Here is a 5,076-nt window from a genome sequence, read left to right as displayed (position 1 = left end):
ACAGGATTGAAACCTCTTACACCAATTTGAATCATGCAGTCAAGAGAGATTTTGATGAGATGGCTTCACACAAGTCTGAGATCACCAGGGTGTTTTTTCTGCCTGAATATATGTTTGACCAGTATATCAAATATTTTCCTTCGCAATTTTATAAAGCTAGGATATGAAACATCTAGTGTAATACAGTTTTACCAACAGAATTTCATTAAATAAGTTAAGATGAGTGAGTCAAGATTTGTTTGTAACTGTCTTATTTTCACAATTTATTTTATTAGACTCAAATTCGCATCAATATCAGAAGACAGGTTTCTGAGAGTCAACAGCTTCTGCAATAAGGAAGCTAACATGACAATAACTTGTAGCTCAGCAGTACACTGGACCAAGTTTCGGTTTTAACTGTGCAGAGAAGACTTGGAGCTGCAGCTTTGGCAGGTGGAGTGGCAAAATACAAAAAGCAGGCTTGCCTCTGCCGTCCAAAACTGCCAATAGATTACTGACAAAATTCCAGGTGTTTTAAAACATTTGACCAATAGTGTACTACTGTTTGACATTGTCAGAGGCATAAAATAAGGTTTTTAAACCAATTAATCAGCACATGTAAATAGTTGAAAACAAGGACCATATACTGCACAATGTTAATCATGAATCATCAGTCTTATTTGTGAGATACAAAACATTTTGCATAAAAAGCAGAACTCGACATGTTAGTCTTCTCAACAAAGTTGATGCAAATTTCTCTTGAAAACTGAAACCACCACTCTAACTGAAATAAAACCTTTTGAATACAAAACAACATCAATACTGTTTTAAAATACAAATAACGTCCAAAGAAATATTACTCTCATTATTCCTTGGACGTGTACTGTAACAGTCAGTTAAGTGAGGAGAACTGGGTGACGAAGAGCAGTCTTAACACAGCTTCTAGACTTCATGGGCCACAAAACCTAAAAATTAGAATAAGGAAGAATTATTATTTCTACAGACAGAGAAAAAGCAATTATTTAAGAAAAAAAAAACATTAAAATAAACTGCTGCTGATAATTTATCCTATAGGAGTGTTTCTCAATCCTGGTCCTAGAAGCTCACTGCCTTGCACATTTATTTTTCTTCCTGCTCCTAATACAGCTGATCAAATAACTAAAATGTGCAAGAATAAACACTATTACATAGCAAACGAACAGTAGAATTGAGGCCAAAACCAACAATAAGAACAGAAAAAAGACAATTAAAGCAGTCAAACAATAATTTCTCTAGTTCTAACGAAAATGTAAAAAAAAAGAAATTGCAGGATGTTTCACACAAAAACTCTAAAAATGTTTTATCAAAAAAAAAAAAAAAAAAAAAAAGAGAGTTTTCAAAACTGAAAGTCTAGATCGCAGGCCAAACAAAGGTTTGCATTTTTGTTATATTGTATACATTTGGTCTTAGTTTTGTTTCTTCACACAGCAGTTCAGTGACGAGACTAAAGAGCTTCAATACATGATAAAAGTTCAATGAGATTGTAATAAATAGGACCTTCGCTTGCAAACAAATCCCTACTGAAAAAAATAATTGCATACAGTAGGCTCGGAAAGAATTCAGACCTCTTTAAATTTTTCACTCTTTGTTTCATTGCAGTCATGTGCTCAAATCAAAAATAATTTTATTTCTCAATAATGTACACACAGCACCCCATATTGACAGAAAAAAAAAACAGAATAAAAGATTTTTTTTGCAAATGCATTAAAAAAGAAAAACTGAAATATCACATGGTCATAAGTATACAGACCCTTTGCTGTGACACTCATATTTAACTCACATGCCGCCCATTTCTTCTGATCATCCTTGAGATGGTTCTACTCCTTCATTGGAGGCCAGCCGTGTTTAATTAAACTGATTGGACTTGATTAGGAAAGGCACATACCTGTCTATATAAGAGCTCACAGCGAAAATGAGAATCATTAGGTTGAAGGAACTGCCCAAGTAGCTCAGAGACAGAATTATGGCATGGCACAGATCTGACCAGGGTTACAAAAGAATTTCTGCAGCACTTAACGATCCTAATAGCACATTGACCTCCATAATCCTTAAATGGAAGAAGCTTGGGACGACCAGAACACTTCCTAGACCTGGCGGTCCAGCCAAACTGAGCAATCATGGGAGAAGAGCCTGGGTGAGAAAGGTAGAAGAAGAAGAACCCAGATATTATTGTGGTTGTGCTTAAGAGCTCCAGTAGGAAGGAAGATGGGAGAAAGTTGATTGGTTGAAGGAAAGACAAATGCGGCTAAGTACAGAGATATTTTGAAAGATTACCTCTTCCAGAGTGCTCTGGGCTGAAGGTTCACCTTCCAACAAGACAATGACCTTAAGCACACAGCTAAAACAACAAAGGAGTAGCTTTGGAAGAAATCTGTGATCATTCTTGTCTGGCCCAGCCAGAGCCCTGACCTAAACCCAACTGAGCATCTCTGAAGAGACCTGAAAATCGTTGTCCACTACCGTTCACCATCCAACCTTACGAAACTGCAGAGGATCTGCAGAAAAGAAGGCCAGAGGATCCCCCAAATCCAGGTGTGAAAAGTGTGTTGCATCGTTCCCAAGAAGACTCACGGTTGAACTAGTTCAAAAGGGTGCGTCTACTTCATACTGAACAAATGGTCTGAATACTTATGACCATGTGATATTTCAGTTTTTCTTTTTAAATAAATTTGCCAAAATATTTACATTTCTGTTTTTTCTGTCAAGATGGGGTGCTGAGTGTACATCAATAAGAAATAATATAAAGTTTTTTGATTTAAGCAAATGGCTGCAATTAAAGAGTGAAAAATTTAAAAGGGTCTGAATTTACAAAAGAAATGCTCACAGTTTTATAGGTTTTTGATGCAGAAATGTTTCCTTACCAAAGCACCCTGGAGAGGAATTAAATCTATCCACTTCAGGGACCTCTATGGCCCCTAATTGTATGGGTGCGTATTTTCCGGCTGAGGGTGCGAGCAATGCGGTCCACTGCGTTCCCAATGTGGCCCATCTCCTTGCTGGACGACAGACCCTCAATGTTGCCACTGTACCACATGACCCAGCCACCGAGGGACATCAACACCAGCAGCGCTCCTGAGTACACCAGCAGGTCACCAAAGTCTCTCCCCTTCACCTCCAGTGGAACAAAGACCCCCACAAGCAAGGCTGTGACCCCCAGGAGGTCAAAAATTACAGCGAAGGCCAGCGCCACTTTACAGTGGGACAGGCCCATGCAGGAGGTCATGCCAACCTTATAAATCCTGGTGGAAAGAAAACAGAAGACGGACAAATTATACTACACTTAAAGAGAAGACCCAGATCATTTTAGCTATTAGAGAGTGTGAGTGTTCAGTGTGATGCTTGCTTGACCATTTAGAATTCTCTTAGTAGTAAAATGCTTTCAGGAAACACAGCCTAGTCTGGTTAATATTATGTTAACTTTAATGTGTATGCACATTTAGGGAAAATGTTGTTCAGCAGAGCATAACCTCTGATGTGGTTTTCTCCAACTGAGTGCTGGCAGTTTTAAATGGAACATTTTACTGTGTAAAAAACAGAAGACCAGCAGACCATTTTTTTGCTGATTATTAAAACAATTTGCAAAACAAAGAGAATCATATCATTGTTATGCATACACCTTGTACAGGTGCATCTTAAAAATTAATATCATTAAAAAGTTAATTTAATTAAGTAATTCAGTTTTAAATGTGAAAATCATGAATTAGATATAACGTTATAGCACAAAGAGTTGTATTTATTTTATTGTTGATGATTATAGCTTACAGCTAATGAAAATCCAAAAGTCAGAATAACAGATAATTAGAATATTATATAAGACCAACTGGTTCTTATGGCAGTGTGGGCATTGTGTCAAGTCCTGCTGGAAAATGAAATCTGCATCAAGGTTAACAGAGCTATTAACTGAAAGCCATTCCAGGTGAATAACTCATAAAGCTGACTGAGAAAACCCAGCCAAGATACGTAAGATATGCTACTTTAAACAATTTAAAATATATAACATATTCTGGTTTATTTGACACTTTTTTCCTAGATAATTTCACATGTTTTTCTTCATAGTTTCGATAAATTTCGTATTAATCTACAAAAAAAATAAAATAAAATAAAAAAAATACATTGAATTTAAGGTGTCAAAATTCTTGACTGGTACTGAATATTGGTTTTCACCCTTGAGCCGGGGAGCTGGTTTAAACAAGTGGGCCTTACAGTAAAAGAGGTCAATATCCACTAACTGATACCTGTAAGCTTAAATTTTCCCAAATCATAACTCAGAAATCAGCTTTGCAAGATATTCCAAATATAGCCAGTCCAAAACTGTAGATATCTAAAATTTCACGGCACTGATCTAAGCCTTCACATAACCAACACCCACAACTAAACATATTACTGAAATCGAGTTTTACTTATTGTATTGCTGGTGTAATTTTGGCTAAACCGGTTTGCAGTAGCTTGTTGGTGTAAATGTGTCGGTTTTAAGTAGCGACAGCTGCATCAGTCTTGGTTTAATTAGTCGAGTAAGCAGGTGAGAATTCTTCTCCCACAGCTGCAACTTATCAACACTCACCCTTTCGAAGCTTTAATCAGAAATATGAGCTGTATGTCATTTCTTCATCCTCTCTCTCGGTGTGTTTTTTCTCTCCTACCTGCTCTATTTACCTGAGCTACTTCCGGATACACCTCTGCTGATACCTGACGCTCATCCGCTCCAGAGGCGTGCTGAGAAAATCTGCTGCTCTAAGACTCTCTCAGAGCTCAGTTTATTTTTAGGACTCTGGTTTAACCGTCCGCTGTTCGGTTTAGTACTCACACAGACAAGTGGAAAAGATTTTAGTTTTAAAAATAGCTATCTACCTGAAATTTCTTCAACCAGACGAGGCAAATGCTTAATTCTTAAAATTACAGCTCAGTAATCCACCCCGGGGTTTATGTCCACCCGCCTTAACCAGGAGCGGAGCTGGAGCAGCGCTAAACAGACGGTTGAAATAAAATCCCGGCGCAGAGTTTTCCTGCAACTTTATGGATTTGGATTCGCCACCGTTGATCTTTAACACTAGTTCTCGC

At 37.5% G+C, this 5,076-nt stretch overlaps 1 long non-coding RNA gene across 1 annotated transcript; it reads right to left on the bottom strand.

Annotated features, from left to right (window-relative positions):
• Nucleotides 1-250: 250 nt before the first annotated feature.
• On the bottom strand, nt 251-4,679 carry LOC103028499 (uncharacterized). The gene is made up of 3 exons (XR_455546.4): nt 4,580-4,679; nt 2,880-3,257; nt 251-944 (listed from the first exon to the last, which is right to left on the bottom strand). It is a non-coding gene; the product is annotated as an uncharacterized LOC103028499 (long non-coding RNA).
• Between the last annotated feature and the right edge of the window lie 397 nt (nt 4,680-5,076).

The sequence above is a fragment of the Astyanax mexicanus genome, chromosome 3, assembly GCF_023375975.1.
Source record: "Astyanax mexicanus isolate ESR-SI-001 chromosome 3, AstMex3_surface, whole genome shotgun sequence".
Taxonomy (NCBI): Eukaryota; Metazoa; Chordata; class Actinopteri; order Characiformes; family Acestrorhamphidae; genus Astyanax; species Astyanax mexicanus.
The sequence above is the reverse complement of the archived record's forward strand: the minus strand, read 5'-3'. Positions and strand labels throughout refer to the sequence as shown.